Source organism: Semicossyphus pulcher, unplaced genomic scaffold (genome assembly GCF_022749685.1).
Source record: "Semicossyphus pulcher isolate SPU_LCO1_2020_fin unplaced genomic scaffold, fSemPul1.0.p SCAF_11, whole genome shotgun sequence".
NCBI lineage: Eukaryota > Metazoa > Chordata > Actinopteri > Labriformes > Labridae > Semicossyphus > Semicossyphus pulcher.
In genome coordinates this window covers 4153091-4171222 of record NW_027211615.1, presented here as the reverse complement: position 1 = coordinate 4171222, position 18132 = coordinate 4153091, and the positions used below count along the sequence as shown (strand labels likewise).

Genomic DNA, 18132 nt, shown 5'->3' with positions numbered 1-18132 from the left:
CCGATCTCTACTGCGCAGTCTCTGGCTCACCATCGCAAGATGGCAGCACCTATCACAGGGGCTATTTTGGCTTCAATTTCGTACAATGAGAGCAGATGGAGACGCATCGTCCATTTATATATACAGTCATTGGTCTGAACACAGCACAATACTTCATAGTCAAGGACCGTCAAGTTGCCCAAAACATTTAAGAAGAGCACTCCAAGGACTTAGCATAATAGCCCTATATTGTTGGATGGCGGTGAACAGGGCACAATGCTGTTTTAAAACGTTGGTGTTAACTTGATATTTATTCTAAACTTCATATTAATTGTAATGTTATGAAAACTGCCTCACTGTTGCATGTCCTACAGATGATGAGGGCAGCTTCAAATGATTTCTTTTATTTTTGTAATCTACAGTTTCAGACTGGAGTCAACACATACTGTATGTACACATATACATTAGTAAGGTGCAATTAGCTGACACTTGAAGTAAAGACTTTGTGCAATTACAGTGTAAGGATCTCAAATTGATATTTTTTCACACAGGTTATTTTGTTGAGCACATAACTACCTTGCTTTCCTCTCGTGAAGAGGCCCTCGTCTGAAATTGAAGCACTTATTGGAAATGAGCTTCGCGTCTAAGCAGCGTGCACAAGCAGGACAGGCCTCTCCACTGAAGACGAGCTATTAACCCATTTCACATAAGAAGTCTCCTTTCTGTTTTCGAGTGATTCTTAGTGGAGGAGGTGAGCTGGAGAGCTCTGCTGTAGAGCCACTCAGCCAGAGATCAAAGCTCCAACTCCCAACCGGATTAATGGGTCCTCTCAGGGTGATTACACCACACACACTCAGGTAGACGCACAGCGCGCTCCATGTGAAGTGGATTTCTCCATCTTGTTGTGAAAGGATTAGCCCCCCACCCACACTTTGACTGCAAACAAAACCACATCCGTGTCATTCGGTTCACATCATCTCAACCTTGACAGAGTGTGGCTGGTGTTAGTCGGAGGCAGATGAGGTAGGCATGAGGAGAGAGTGAAATATGGAACATTTATCAGCACTAATGTGGTGATATATTATACAGCAGTATTTGGTAATGGCGTGTATTCATAGTGTCATTGGCTCAGTTAAAGTGACAGGAGTTATCCTGCTAAATTATAGCTCTAATCATGATCCCTGCCATCAGTAAAGCTTCACTCTAATATCACTAATGGCTGCTATGGTAATTGTAGCACATTAAATGTCTGAGGACCCACATGATGTCTTTCAGAAAATTTATGACAATGTTTTGGTTTATGGCTTTTCTCGCTTTCTTTTCCAACTTTAGCCATTTCCATAATTGTGTCTGACACTCCGACTTAATATGATGCATTAGAGAGCGGCACAAACAGACACTGTGTATCTATTAAAAAGCTTAACTGCTTGTTTCTAGATGTGCCAACACCACTGTAAGCTCAGCATTCACACATAAAAGCCGGATCAGGTGAATAATTCATGATTCTCATCCCTCTCTGTGAAAGCATAACACACTCTGAGTCTGATCTGAAAAAGGATCATTCTGCAGTAGATTGTGAGCCAGGCCCAAAAATGTGCATTAGTGAAATTTCAATGTGGCGTTGCATAACCTGCAGAAGCTCCACGCGCCCGTCCGCTGGTGTTCCCCGGCACAGGAAGAGGCCAGCCAAGTTGTCTTACGCATGACAGCCTCAATCTGCTGTGGGATGGTTGAATAATTCAAAGTTCTTACGTGGGACCATCTGGCAGCCCAAAGCAGACGAGCGACACAGCAGCTTCCTCGAATAGCTTTTGTTAAAGCAAGTGTGGACGAAGCAGCAGGACCCCTGCGCTGGCAGATTGAGCTGCTTACCAGTGAACTGAAATGTGCTGCGTCAGACTGATGGCTTATTTGGGAGGATATAAGCAATCAGAGAGGGAGCTCAAATATTGTGGCTCTGACATAAAGTCCATTTCGCTCCCCACTCGGGCTGTGTGTCAGCTGGAATGTCACATCTCTTCCTGTCTGTTGCACACACACACACGGACACTCTCTTCCACATCTGTTCAGACAGGATTACGCAGTAACAAAGATGTAATTTAACTCTTTGTTTGTGAAAGGTACATGATTGACTGACATGCAAATCTACACATCAACATGTTTTCACTGTATTCTTTAAAATATGACCCTCTAGGTATTCCTTAATCATACGTTCGGCACGTGCAGGGCTCTGCAGTTCAGTTAGCGATAATAAATTAGCAAAGTCCAATTAGATTTTCAAAATAAAGCTTGCTAACGATTGAGGTTTGTGCATAAGGAACTTAATTTATGTTACTATGTTGAAATAACCATATCTGATGTAATTAATGTAGATGTTTTGGAACTAACTTATCTGACTATGTTGACCAACACTGACTATTGTTTCCACACGGGATTCAAACCCCAGTTTCCTGGGTGAAAGTACATTGTATGTCTGACTCATCCACTACACTGACAGCTGCCCCGAACGGACATTCACTCTCCTCATCTGACTCCAACGAAAGGATGCGGAGGAAGACAGCATTCAAAAAAAGAGGGTTATTCTGATCATCATACTTTGAAGCATCGGCCCGCTGACCGAGCTGCCTCTATCGACAAGATGGGAATGAGAACGGGCTGTGTGTGTTCTTGCAGAAAGTGTGGATATCGCCATGTGGCTGCAGAAGAAAATCTGAAAACAAACTATGTTGTTGAGCACATACTGTAAGCACTTATGTCACACACATTTATGCAAATGGTTACATGTGGCAGAGGCTGTGGATACAACTGTACAGTCTGGAAGTTTGTGTGTCCTGTATATGTGTGTAATAGCTTGTGTGCAGGAGTCGTTCAGCTCTGTATGGATGCACTTGCATAAATACACGTTTAATAATTAGTTGTTGAAGAAATAGGCAAACAGAATAAGGGCGCAGAAGTCTTTCATTTGTCATATTGGCTCCTCTAAGAATTTAATATTGAGTTATAATGTCCTTAAACTGCTACGATATACAGCTAATACTTTTCCTTTTTCATTAAGAGCAACTTAAAACTGCTGTATTCACTTTATTTTTACTAGCACTGCATCAAATGACTGATACACACATGTGAAACAAACTTATAGTCTACATTTGACTGCATTATCATTTCAAAAACTTCCTCCTCCTATTATCTTCTCTTATACCTGGCCCATATACTCTTCTCTATCCTTTAACTGTGCAAATAGGAATGAGGGCTAAGACTCCTCGTTTTAAGACACGGAATCCCTATGAAAATGTGTCATCTCGCTTCTTTATATTATGTCACCCATAAACTCTATCCATATCGTAGAAAATCTAGAAACTAAGTCTGTTAACCCTGATGTACTTTTAGAAAGTTTTTAACACTCACACTGAGCTGAGCATCTCTGCGCATCCGCCCTCCTCCTCTCCCTCCTCCTCCCCCTCCTTCAGGAACACGCCCCGGCTCTCCCCGTGCAGCCTCCTCCAGTCAGCAGCACTACAGCGGGCTCCACGCGTCTCCACCGCCACACTGTTCCGCGGGGTGCTGGTGGAGGGCGCTCCCGTACGAGTGGACTTCAGAGCGGCTTCCTGTTTACCTTCACGGTCCGGTGAAACGAGAGAAAAGGTAACCGTCCCGTCGCGACAGGACGCCTAGTGAGTGTTGTGCCAGCTTGTTTTGTTGCGCGCGGCTGCACGCGGAGCGGAACATCCGAATTGGAGCCCTCTTCACTTCCACACCTGCCGCGTTTAACCTGAACACACTCGCCTCCGGGGGAGATGCGGAGAGGCTTTCTGACCTCTGCTGCATCCCGGCTGCTGCTCCTGAGCGTACGGCTGGAAGGGTAACCGCTGTGTCCCGAGGAGGATGCCGAACAGGTAAACAGAACCCCAGTCATCTTTTAATAGAGTTTTGTTTAGTCTGCGAATTTGAAATCTAGCCTCCAAAGAGGATGATGATGCATTTAAATATTTGTTTTACATTCACATAAAGTCCAGGCGCTGACCATAATGAGTGAATGGTGACCTTATGGTACTTTGTTCCGTGTTTTTCCTGCAGGCTCTCACATTGCGCTGTATTATTCCTGCAGTTTCATAGCCTTAATTTGGGGAGGAAGAAATCCTATTCTTTCACATGAGTGATCTACGTGCGTTTCAAACTTGAGACTTCCCCCTGCAGGATTTCTCTCCTGGCGCTGCAGCTCAATGATCAAACATCATGTATTTTTTAAAGAGAAAAAAATCTTTACAAGCGCACGCCTGAGCAGAGAGCAAAGTGAAACCTTGCTCAGTTGTTTCCCTGGATCATGAACCTGCCTCCATCCACTGTTTCATTCTGACTTCAGCACAGTCTTTACCTTTTTTCACGCTACACTCTGGCACAGTTACTCTCAGACTGCTCAGTGGTCCATTAACACAACCAGTGGATCAACATATCTGATTTCCCTTCTGTGTGTGTGTGTGTGTGTGTGTGTGTGTGTGTGTGTGTGTGTGTCAGAGCGCCATCCGTCTTGTCTCAGGCGACAGGTGATATTTCCGGAGCCTTTGCTTGTCTTCATTATTCTGCATTAACTCTCTAATAGGGCTTTTGTTATTAGTTAAGTGCCTAAAGCTCTGTGGCAGCCTGTGAGAATGAAGATGAAAAGTGCAAACGTGCAGAGTAATGAGTGGTGTTATGTGAGTTTGATATTACAGTGCTGTGGTTAAATATAAAAAGCATGACACTGCTGTTATAAGATCCTTGGTTATCCCGGTTCTGCACTCGGCCACATGTCAGACATCACTGGACTCCACACAAGCCAGCAGCTCTGAATCAACAGAACCAACCAGGAATAAAGACTTAACAGCAGATTCAATTAGTAGAATAGTCACTTTGTAATCTTTATGTAAATGACCGGATCCCTCTGTAACCAAGTCATTCACACTTAACCTAACCAAGCATAAATCAGAGAGACGGCAGGTGAGAAAACAGGACGCAGATGTTTTAGTAAACTGGAAAGAACTTTTAATCCAGAAAATGATTATACGATATAACAGTTACTATAGTTTTATATCCATGAAGCCAAGAAGCCTGCAGTCTGAGGCTTTGATATTGCATAATGTCGAAAAAATAACGCAACTGGAACATCTGTCCAGCCTCAACTAATCTGGTGAAAACTAAAGAACAGTTATTGAAGATGAGCTGGGCTGAACTTCTGATAATTGAACTAAAAAGGATGTAAACCACTTTAACTGCGCCTGTAACTTCTTTGTTCTTTAAAAATGACCACGACCCCTTTAACACTACATTACGTGGTGGTGGCACATAATGTGTTGAGTGGGGGGAACAAGAAACTGTCTCTAACAAGTGATTGCTGTTGTAAAACTGTCAGAGTGAAGGCACCAAAAGTACAAGCAAAATGATCACAGGAGTAAAAAGTTATGTACATACCATGCAAGCAACTTTGTGTTACATACATGACAAAAAGGGCTGCACGTTGTTATAGTGGTTAGCGCCTCACAGCTAGAAGGTTCTTGGTTCAAATCCCAGTTTGGATGTAGTGGGCCTTTGTGTGTATGTATGGGTTCCCTCCTGGTACTCTGGCTTCCTCCCACAGTCCAAAGACATGCTCGTTAGGTTCATTGGTGACTCTAAGTTACCTGTAGGTGTGAGTGTGAGCGTGAAAAGTTGTCTGTTTCTGTGTCAGCCCTGTGATTGACTGTCAGTCAATCACAGTCCAGGTGTAACTCCGCCTCTCAGCCAATGACAGCTGGGCGTCCCAGCCACCCTGAACAGGATAAGCGGTATAGATAATGGATGGATGGATTCACACAGGACTCAAACTCTGGACTCCTAAGTGTGCCTCCTGTGTTTTTGTTACTCATCCAAACCCCCAGCTGTCAACCCAAACAGACTATTGCTCTTTATACCAAGTCACTTGTTATAGGAAAGGATTCATTGACCTCTGCAGAAACTGATCCTCATTGACCTTATATTGGCAAAGCTTCTGTGAGTAATTTCAACACATTATTTTGAACTTTCTCATAATGCTGAGGTATGATTATTTCAGGTACTTATGTTAGGAAACGTAGGTTATAATACTGTACATCAGCCAGCATTTTTTTGTGAGTTCTTAACATTTATATACCAGCAACCACAGACACCATAACACTGATTTAATGATTTTTTAAATCTAGTTAGTTTGTCTCAAAATACTGGTGCTAGCCTGATAACCCTCTCCCTCTGGGTTCACAGGAACAGTACCGAAGTCGTGACCAAAGTGTCCTGAGTTTTTTCTTAAGGTCAGAGATATTGCACAGTCCAAACAGGGCCAGTAGCAATCTTCCACCTTAACCTAAAGGCAACTTCCACATCACCCCACAATGCACCAGTGATGTTTGGATTTCATCGGAGGAAAACAGTATGTGTTGCTGAAGGTCTAATCTGAGGTCATGATGGCACACAGTTAGCAGCAGCCAGGACAGCATATTGTCCTAATGACTCCTGTGGGCAGGGCGGCAGTGGACATTGAAGAAGAGCATGAACATGCTCTGTGATGACCTTCTCCAAGTAACAAATGAAGCACAGAGGAAAAACAACCGAGGCTGCCAACTCCAGTAAAACAGTGAAGAGAAAAGCGAGCAGGAGAGAGTTAGTCTATCAGTCTGATTTTACAGCAGCCTTTCCAGTGCATCAATCCGGCCGCTCCCTCACGCCGAGCCCGTTATTACATTTCTCTCACGTTCGCCTTTGCAGAAGCGCTAATTGAATCCATCCAATATTCAGGCAAAGACCTACCTACTGTACCAACATGACCTTGGTTAGTGCTTCCTGATAACTTTAGGGAGCAGACATTTCAGTGGAAGTGAGGCCCTGCGGTGTGATGCTGTGTCATCACTACAGATTCATGATGGCCAACCTGCTACGGCCAATTTACGAAGACGTGTTTGGGTGGCTACAACATGGATTAATCTCAAGCTTAGAGAGAAATTATGGAGGCAGGAGGAGGAAGACACAGAGAGAAGGCTGTGTTGGACTGAAATCTGAGGATGGTGCAGAAATTTGTCAGCCCTCCACACTGACAACCTTATCCAAGTCATCTTCTCTCAAGGTGGTGATATATGACTAAGGTGACCGTAATCATTATTCACAGACTGGTCTTCGTCTTTTCCCTGGCATGCTTCCTCTTGGGTCTGATCAAGTGTGTTCTATTATCCTGCAGTAATGATTTGTGGAGGTCTGTGGCGCTGTAGCATCTGAAGGACAGCGTATTGTGGAGCCTTCCAAAACAATATCATAACCCACATCCATTAGCCATATGGGTTCCACTCCCCAGATTTGCTTGATGCAATTTCCGTGTCCTCCCACAGCGCAGCCACAGTGAAGCCTGGGATTCATTTAATTAGATGATTTTTTTGTTCTTCTGGTTTCTTCACCTGTCTGCAAGGCTTGTTTCCGGTTAATATCTATCCTGTGGTAAGAATGAATGAAGGCTTGGAACTGGGAATTATTGATGTAACAGAGCATTCTAAAAATTCAATTTTTAATTTGACTGAATTATAGTCAGAAACATATCAGAAAAAAAAGCAATAAAATGTTCACAAATAGCTTGATTTTCCATCCACAATGGTACCATATTCTATTTACAATGTTATAAAACAGACAAATGTAGCAAATCTTAAAAATAAATATTTAATAACGACAGTTGTCAATTTCATGGCAGTACACTTATTAATAAATCTGCTTATTGAGGTTGAAGCTTCAATGTTGACAATTTAAATACTTATGTACAGTTAATATTTTAACGCAACGTCCAGTTACTAGACTTCCCTTAAGCCCGAAATATACTTGCTTTTCACTACGCGTTTGTATGTGCGTGACAGCTGCCATGCTTTCCCTGCATTTGTTTGGAGCATCTGTTTTGCAACTTCGGAAAAATTAACGCTATGCATACACAAGATGCAGAATGCACATGAACAGTAGGGGCAGTGTAGAGGCAGAGGGGATGTGACAGGGTCAACACAGCAGCAGGAACAGCAATGGCAGAAAGTTCTGGAGACAAGCTGATAGACCATGTCCTCAATGATCCACATCTGTACGATGTGTCATTGCCACTGCACAGAGACAAACATGCCTGTCAGGGAGCTGGAGACAGATAAGTTAATTTTAGAAGTCGACGTGGAAACCTGCAAAACTAAATGGAAACAAGTCTGGGAACGTTTCGTCCGTGCACGGAGGAACATGTTGGAGAGACGGAGTGGGGACAGTGCCGACAGTGTGTCCTGTCCACCCAACACATTCTGCTGTGATCTCAGAATAAACATAACAGTAACTTTCTCCAGTGTCGTCATGTCTGTTGTTTACATCCCGCACATACGGTTATTGTGTACGGCCTGAGCTCTCTGGTGTGCCCTCTAGAGGCATCCTCCAGTAACACTCGTAGCGCATAGACAAGTATGTTCGTGTCACAGACAGTTGTGTACGTGAACACAAGGTTGAAAGGCAAGTATATCTCCGGCCTTAGAGCTTTCAATCTTTTGGTCTTCCTCATCTGAGGGATTTTAGCCTTCAGGACTTTCTGCCCAGAACAACCACTTTTACAACAAGGAGACCACCGCGAGTGTCAAAGTGTGAAACTAGAAGTGACCATGATCTTTAATTAAAACTAACTGTATCTTGTTTCCTACCAAATTGACACAAAAAGGGTCAATAAGCATGTGTTTACACAATTCCATACATTTTATTTTTGTGACTATTTCATTGACTACCATGAGACTGTCTTTTTAGAGCGACTTCATAAATCTGAAGTAAAAGATAACATTCTGTAATCAAGCCTATGAAATGAGAGGAAACGAATTTAAAGGTCGAACTGTTGCCTGTACATGTCTCGCAGTCACCAGCCCTGGTGACTCTTCAGTCATTTTAAAGTCACGTAGCCCGGCACCTTGATGTAAAGTTGATAGTGTGTTTCATGCCTTATATTTTCTTTGGCTCCAACAATGACATGCAACAGCTCTCCCTCTGCAGTGCTTGCATTTTAAAGCCTTTGATTGACGTTGGGCTGGTGTTTTGCATGGATCCATATTTATGACCACTGCTGTTTGCTGTGTAATTGACTTCTGAACACATAAATAATGGCAGCTGTTACGGCTTCCCTTCACCTTCCCCCCCGCTTACTAGATCCCTCCCTAACTGCCCGTCCTTTCCTCCGTCTCGTCTCTGCCTCCCATCCCAGCCGCTACAGCCCTATGAAGAGCAATAAGATTGAAACAGAGAGCAAACAAAGCCGTAGTCCAGGTGGATAAGGTGTCTGAATATAAAACATGATCTCCCTGACAGCAGTAAATATGGTTTATGGACCTGTGTTGCTCAGTGGTTTGAGGATAATGCCAACAGGACCAGGGTGAGGGGTTTGAATCCTATAGGGGTTGCTCATGCTTGAAATGTAAGAACTCAGGGTATAAAAAGTGCTTGTGTGCTGTTTAAACTGTTATATAACTGAAGAGGGGTCAGAAGAGTCTGACCATTGCTGCTCTATAAAAAGCAACCTATAGAATCTACTCAATAAAATTGAGTTAACAATTTACACTTTATTTGACTGAGTAAATTTGACCCTATGTTTTAAATGAAGAGTACCTAAATTTAACAACTATGATACACTAAAATAAATGAGGTAAATTCTACTTAACATTTCTCATTAGATTACACAACTAATTACTTTATACAAATATACAAAGAGACAGACAACCTTTCACACTCACATTCACACCTACGGGCAATTTAGAGTCACCAATGAACCTAATGAGCATGTCTCTGGACTGTGGCAGGAAGCAGGAGTACCTGGAGGGAACCCACGCACGCCCGAGGAGAACATGCAACCACCACAGAAAGACCCATTTCATCCGAACCGGGTTTCCAACCTGGAACCTTCTAGTGTTGAGGCAAGAGCACTAACCACTGCACCACCGTGCAGCCTTTTGGGAGTTCAAGTTCAAGCTCAAATAAAAATAAATTATAATCAGCAACATTAACCTGCTCGTGTTGATTTACTTTGTAATACTCAGGAAAGTCGGCCAGTGTAACCGCCAAGAGAGGGCTATAAATTTAAATGTCTTGTCATATATGGACACGCCGACTACAAATCGTCTGGTATATCTGACTTATAAATATATGAAGACCTTCATTCATTCTATGATACACAGCAAAATGATAACAGAACTCTTAACTTAAACTCCGATGGCACACCAACACTGGCGAGACTTGTACCGACTAATCCAACCCTGGCCTGCAGCCAAGAACAAATGTTGACGCATGCTCACTCTGCACTACAGGCCCGATATCGTTGGGTAGATTTTATGATGTTATTTTGGGTTGCAATTGTCACTGTTGAAAATTGGGTAATGCAGGTAAACTTTACTCATGTCAATATATTTCACTTGCTGACTTATACTTTTAGTATAAATTACACAATTTGCATGGATTTTATTTACTACCCTCAAAAATCCTTTTTTACAGTGTGGACTTTTTAGGCCAAGAGGTATGCATTTATATTTATCTGAGCATTTTGAGAAATTAAGGTGACAATGTAATACATCATCACAATTTTCATTTTAGCAGAAAAAGCACAAACACATACATGTTGGATGAAAGCACTGTACATTTGGACTTGACCATGATATGTGATGTGAGCTTTTGCAGAGCTTTGAGTTGCTTCTTTTGTTCCCTGCCTTCACATTAAATTTGTTCATTTCAAAGCTGAAAATTTCTTTCTGTTAAAACTTAATACAACATCAAATCTTTGACTGAAACAGACTTTGTAACAGATAAAAGTATATCAACACATACATATATCCAAATTAACCAAAATACTGTCGTAGAAAAGGAAGACTCCACTTCTGTGGCCTGTACTGCACTGTTTCTCCTGCTCAGTTGTCTTTAAACACTCACACACACAAAAATAGCAAAGACCAAAAAAATAATCATGAAAAGGTTTTTGTGGTTTTGTTTTTGGCTACTTTGACTTTACACCTAGAGCGCTGTCACCTCACAGCTAGAAGGTTCCTGGTTCAAATCCCTGCCTTTCTGTGTGGAGTCTGCATGTTCTCCTGTGCACGCAAGGGTTCCCTTCAGGTACTCCGGCATCCTCCCACAGTCCAAAGACATGCTCGCTAGGCTCATTGGTGACTCTAAATTAGCGGTCGGTGTGAGTGCAAAAGGTTGTCTGTCTCAGCGTTGTGATTGACTGGCAACCTGCCAGGTGTAACCACGCCTCTCGCCCAGTGACAGCTGGAATAGGCTCCAGCCCCCCGCGACCCTGAGCAGGATAAGCGGTGTAGATAATGGATGGACTTTATACCCAGAACGGGTCATGAAATATTTAAGTGAAGACTGCTGCCTAAGTGGGAACAATTTCAGCTGGTGAACACTGACAATATGAGCAGCTCATAAAATCTGACATAAATTACAAATTGTGTTCAGTTAGGTGTACGTTTGAACTCTTGCACAGCTGGTGCAACCCAGTGCTTTTCACTTTATCTGTTTCGTCATGCCTCGTGTATTCAAGGTTACACTTCAATGTATTCTGAACTATTTCATCACCTATAGATTTGGCTCATATTGCAGCTCTTTCGTTCCTGCCCACGTCTGTCTCGTCAGTTAAAACAATAGATGTCTACTTTCAGTTTTTGTCTACAGTTTTCTTGCTCTGGTTGCTTGTTTTCAAACCCTGCAGTCCGCTCTGTCTGTGAGCTCATTCATCCAGCTCATTGTTGACAAAAAGAACCTGCTGTCTGTCTGCTCCATCTGTGCAGACAGACACACAGAGATACAGTCGGTTCATTTTCTCTCCCAACGTTGGCTTCTGTTGAATCACAGCTCAATACTTCCTCACTCAGCATTAGCCCCTCTGCTGCTGCTGCTGAAACACAGCCATAAAAACGACTTTTCATTCAAGCTTTATTGACATGCGTGGACAAAACACTGCCATCGTAAATGCAAAAATCATTCCTAATTATATTTCCAGCAGAGAGCTGATTTACTCTGAGTCATTTCAGCAGAGAAATGTCATCTCTAAGTAAATGAGAGGAAGGTTCATCAAATCAAAAGTGCTTTCCCTCGGGGCAGCTCAGGAATGTTAGAGAAGATATCTTTGTTGGACCTGAAATGTTTTTGTTTCTCAGCTGAAAAATAAAAGCTTAAGAACGAGATAAACAGACATGATTTTTTCTGACATTAATGTTGCAGACAATTGAAAAATTTAGCAAGAGGAATATTTTTTTTCTGATGAGTGAAAAGGACTTCAAATGTGGGTTATTTACAGACTGTTTCAGGATTTTGGGAGCAGATTTGTCCCAGCAGAGCACCCTTACTTACATCTGAAGCCTTCATTGGCCACACACGGCTCTGCACATGGGTTCTGTCGGTGCCTTTGTCTGCATGTAGCACCAGTGGTCCGGGCGTGATGCTTAATTCTCTGCAGCTATCTGCTGCTATCAATTAGAGCTTTTATGGGGAGGTGCTGTCAGAGTTACCATGGCAACGGATGTCTTTGGCAGTGCGTTGCATCCCCCGCAGGGCCGGGGATGGAGAGCTTGCAAGTGTTGCTACACAGTACATTTTAAAGATTCAAAATCTTCAGCGCCCGGGGACAGAAACAATAAGCATGAAATACTTAGCTGTGTTGGCAGACGGTCGGTGGACGCAGCTTCTCCGCAGTTTCTTGGCTTTGAAGGAGTTTCTGAGGCTCTTGTGAATGTTAACGGATAGCTCTGACAATGTGAGGAAGTTGTGCAAAAGTGTCTAGCCGGCAGAAGTAAGTAGTAATTTACTGGAAGCGAGCCCAGAGTTATACAGCATATACTTAGGAATTACCTTCTCACACACTTTTACAAGCTGCTTTAGGATTCTGTCAAATGAAAATGTCTGAGTTAACAACTTACTATTCTCCAATAACACACTTTATGAGCCGTCATGCTCTGATTTCTGAAAATATTTGGATTTAGTGCTGAGTTTTACTCTAGTGCTGAATTAAAATGTCAAGACATGTTGACTGTCAGGGATCAGAGCTAGCATTGGAAACCCAGAGGTCATGTCTTCTGTATTCAGCCTCAGATTTGAGCAGCTTTATATTCTACAGTCAAAGCGTACACAAGGTGGGTGTTTTATAAGATGGTTCCTGTGTCTTTGGAGTCAATATATTTCACATTAAACCAACAAAAAGGTAACATCCTAAATGAAGATAAATCTTCAGTTCACTATTTTCCCACCAGAATTTCCCTCCTTGCAGTGGGAAGGCTTCAGAACATCATTAAGGATGTGTATATCTCCTTAGACTGTACAGCCCACTGGTCAGTGTCAGACATGAAAAGGCCATATTGGGGAATGTTCTTGTAAAATAAACAGTGGGAAGCTTTAGTTATCGCTATTAGCTGGAAGAGAACAACTAAGTCGCGTTAGCTGCTAACACTCAGGCAGATGTTCATCCTCTTGAATGTTTGCGTTACTACTTGCATATTTAAAAATTCCTCTGTGCTTTTTGCTCAATGCAAATCAGATATAACACAAAGGTTATAAAGAGGGGCTTGCTTATACTTTTAGTCTTATACTGAATATACGATGACCCCCCTTTTCAAGATTTCAATTAAATCTTTTAGAAAATGACTTCTTGAATACCAAATCTGTTAGCTAAGACTGTTAGCATTTTAAGATGGTCTTTTTGGGCTCGGCGTCTTCAGACATAACGCTCTGTGACACCGTGTTTCTTGGCTGCTTGACAGTTAATTAATGAATAAGCTGCACTGATTACCATTGTCTTAAAATTAGCATCATAATTCCGCCTCAGTTGTTGGTTAACTTGGCCGACTTTTGAGCCACTTTGTTCCAGATGATCACCGTGTCTCTACATATTTTGTCCCCCCTTGCTCTGTAGCTGTGTTTGACAGCTGGCCTCAGTCGTGGTGGGTACACTCCCTTTACAGATAAGTGGCGCTGTCTACTGTTGTGAACGTATATGGGGATTTTAAAGTCCAGACCCCGAATATAAGATGATCCCACATTTTTAGATGAATCTCAAGGAAAAAAACACCTTATATTCAGACCAATATGATATTTGATTTTAGAGCAGGAACAAAAAGTGGTAGTCATGTTCAGGCAAATGAGTCTGAAGACTAAAATTTTACCACAAAATATAAAATACTACTCTCTTCTACTATCACACTAAAACTAGCTCGCTGCAGCTAATGATGCCATGTAGGGAAATTAACCTGTAGAACCTGCAGACAGGTTTAAAAACATTCTGAGATCACCTGCAGTCAGATAAATCTGGCATTGTAAACCCCTCAAACAACAGCTTCGACAGCTGATTCTAACACTTTAAAAGTAAATGTCTTTAAATGTGATATTTTTTCAGGCAAAAACCATGGACTGTATAAATAATGGACGTAGTCTCAGTGACATCGCCCATTGGTTTCTGAAGAAGCGTTTTGAAGCCTGAATTGTGCCGGCGCTGGGGGTCGCCATATTGGAAATGCCAGAGGATGGCTGAGGACTATGTGCGGGCCGCATGAATCAACCAGCTACGGCTAAGATGCTAGGCTATACGCTCCTCAGCGTAGCTAGCGGTTATTAGCCATAGACTGACACTGACACGTGACGGGAAACTTAATATAACCGATCTTCTCTTCACTGCAGTCCGCTGTAATCTCTCCGGGGAAAAGCCAACAACTCCTGACTCCTGTTTACTGGCCGACGATTAAATAAATGTTTGATAAACACTGAACAGGCTAACAAGCAGCTAAAGCGAGCACAGTATATCTGCTACTTAGTGCGAAAAATATTTCAATACAATAACACAAGCATTTAACTCACAGTAAAGCTGGAGCTCAGACTTCTTGCATGGCTGTAAAGTTCCATAAATCCCACAGAGAGATTATTTGTCCAAACTTTGAATGAAAAAATCCCCAAAAGTCTCCAACAACACAAACAGGTGAAGGTAAGCTCAGTGTCTGTGAGTCTGTGTTGAGACTAGCAGACAGCCAGCAGGATCCACCTGTCAATCAAGTGACCCCGCCTCTATGATTTAAGGCTTAATATAATTAAAACGTGTGTTTGTTACACCCCTGAAAAGGGAGAAAAATTCACGAGAGTGATTCAGCGATGTTTCCTCAACAATAGTGTTTGGAGTGTAATAAACACATTTACATAAATATAACATTTTACAAAAATACACATTTACAACACTTTTACAGTATACAACGAGTAGAGGTAGAGGTAGGAAGTACAAAACTTATTTTAGCAATAAATATTTCACAGTATTTAACTGTAATAAATCACTTCCTCACACATTACTGTCAAGCATAAAACATTGAAGCTCAAATCCTCACCAAACTTTAAGTGCATGAATGAAAACACAGAAAACAGTACAACATACATCTTAAGCATGTGCATTTACCAGTTCACACGTGAAGTGGAATAATGTCTACCTTTGGTGCAGCTACGGATTATCCTGCTGCATGGAGCAGGGCCTCGCTAACAAGCTAACTTCTACTGTTCACAAAACGTAACTTTAACTTGCTCAAACATCACAATAATACCGTCTACAAACTCTCTATGTGTTAGCAAGATATTTCCGACATGTTAGCCCTTTTTATGACCGTAAACATTCCAGAAAAGGGGAGAGAGAAATAATCACGAGAGTGATTCAGCGATGTTTCCTCAACAATAGCGTTTAGTAGAGTAGGGAAACACAGCAGATCTCCCAGGTACGTGGGGGGAGACAAAAGCAATCAATCCCAGATAATCTAGCTCATCTCACATCGTAGATCCCAGATACACATCGCTACGTCCTTATTTCAACAATAAAAGGCAGAATAAAACATGCATATGAAACACTCTTTGCATCTTACCTATTTTGTTTACATACAACTGATTTAAATTATTTTAAATGACTTGATAATTTAAGTCACTATTTATTAAATTTATATTGAGTACACAATTTTTTTATCCACAATGACATTTCCACCATGAACTCACTGTTTTATTCCAAATTATTAAATGTATAACTTTCTAACATGTCACATGTTATAAAAAAATTCACCCCCCGTACAGTAATCATGGACGATAAATTTAGCTATTTAACAAAACCGTACCAGGCTGTAAACATGTTTGTTTCTGCTGTAATGTGATTTCTTGTTTTCTGGAGCCTTAATTGGCCACTCGAGGAACTGCATACTTTTGCACTTCCACATTGTCTTCACTTTTCAACACTGGAGGTTGCCCCTTGGCAAAAACCCTTAAATGATGTAAAGTACAATATGGGATTATATGTTTCTGCACCGGAGTTATTCTCTGGTAATGAGGGGAAGCTCACTGACAGCATGTGGAAGATGATTTAAGAAGATTCAATTTTAAATGATAAAGAAATGATGAAATAATTTGGCTTCTCTTGGTGGTAGGTAAAGCAGAGACGTGAAGAGTGGTCAACCTGAACCATCCTGTCAGAGGAAGGAAGCATTTAGAGACTGGCTGCCCGTCTGTGCAGAGCGACGCTGATGAGCAGAAATCTGAGCCTCCTCTGGAGTGAGAAAAACAGCAGCAGCCTGCGTCTCTCCCGACTGTGAGTTATGGCTCTGCTTTATCTGATGGAGCACTTAGTCTGCAGCCCAGCCTTGTTTTCAAGTATTCTTTTCACTTACGCCCGATCGATCGCTGTTGCCAAGTGTTAATGATGAGTCATACTATTAAATGTGATGACCTGAGGCCGTATTCTATTACCTTGCTTTCTTGCACAGGCAGACCTCTGTAATTAAGGTTCAAGTAGATGCAGTCGGAGAAGCAGGTTGGAGCCAAAACTCAATTAAAAATAGCCTTCGCACGCATGCCGACGAAGAAGAAGTGTTGAGCACAGTTTAAAAGTTTTAATGCTTTATTGGTTTCTGTCGCCTGAGGAGATGAATGTCTTCTAAAAACTGATGCTGAGATAAAATACTGCTGAACGAGTGGCAGGATAATCATTTAGTGAAATTAACGGCCTTTTTAATTCATACTGTTTTCATTTTTCTGAGGAGTCTGTGTGTGTGCTGAGAGATGTGATGCAGAGGTCTCTGGTGAGAGCGGGGGCTTTTATCCTCATTAATAATGTAAAGGGACAAAGCAGGATGTGACAGTGTTACATAATAAAAAGGCGTCTCACTGTGCTATAAGTGGTCTGTCAAATGGACAAAAAAAAGGGTGGATTAGATGAGCGATCTTTTTTGACTTTTATCAGCTTGGTGTCAAAGGTCGTAGAATGCTGTTAGATTGGCTGCCACGGGGGATAATAAAGCCACAGGATGGAGCCGTTCCTGCTGCTCACACGCCGCTCGTCTCAGACGGCGCCCGAGTGACTTTCATTTAAAACCAGGCTGAATTATTCACACGATCAGAGCGATTCAAACACTTTCATTCGACTAGTGATGTCTAGCTGTTAGAGTGATGTAAAAATTTGACACTCCCCATGGAAACCTACATGTGTTTTTAATATTGCTTTGATTTGGCCTGTTACCATTGTGTTACAGTGGGAAAAGAAAGATGAGGATGTTTCACAGGACATGCTCTTCATCTACACTTAATTTTCTGCACTGGTGAAGCAGTGAACCTGGAAATGTTCACTTTTTGGCTTTTTAGTTCCACTGAAAGAAAACTGGGACTCAGATGTGTTACCACCTGTCTCAGGGCCGGTAACAAAAAGGGAGGCCACACACAGATAAAGCAATCAGATACAGATTTTATTTAAGTTAACTTAACAAACATATCAGATAACTAACGTGATGTGAGAATATGAGAGTAATCAGTCATGTCTGAAGTGTATACAGCAAACCAAACAAAGGAACAAAGGTGGAGGAGGATGCAGCAGGCCCCGCTGAGTGAGAGCGAGCCTCTAAGAAAGGCAGGCCTTTATGCCTTTCTGGAGGCCCAGCTCAGGTGGGCAGGATCAGCTAACGACCCTCCCAGCTCCACCTACATGGCAACTCCCAGTACCTGAAATAACCAAGCAAACGCCACGGGCAAGACAGACTGGGAGGCAATCGTCACAGATTTCAAGACCAGAATGTATTTCTAGCCAAATATATATATTCTTCTCTCAGGAACACTGTTCTTGTCTTTTCTTTGGTAGTGTGCTTG

General features: G+C 42.1%; 1 protein-coding gene across 1 annotated transcript in view; it reads left to right on the top strand.

The window, feature by feature from the left end:
• The first annotated feature begins 3747 nt into the window (after window positions 1-3747).
• The window catches only part of LOC138584990 (heparan sulfate glucosamine 3-O-sulfotransferase 5), a 97687-nt gene continuing 83302 nt past the window's right edge, over window positions 3748-18132 (top strand). Inside the window, exon 1 of the mRNA XM_069657201.1 lies at window positions 3748-3872. The gene's annotated coding sequence lies outside the window, so the exon portion shown is untranslated. The remainder of the gene's footprint in view (window positions 3873-18132) is intronic.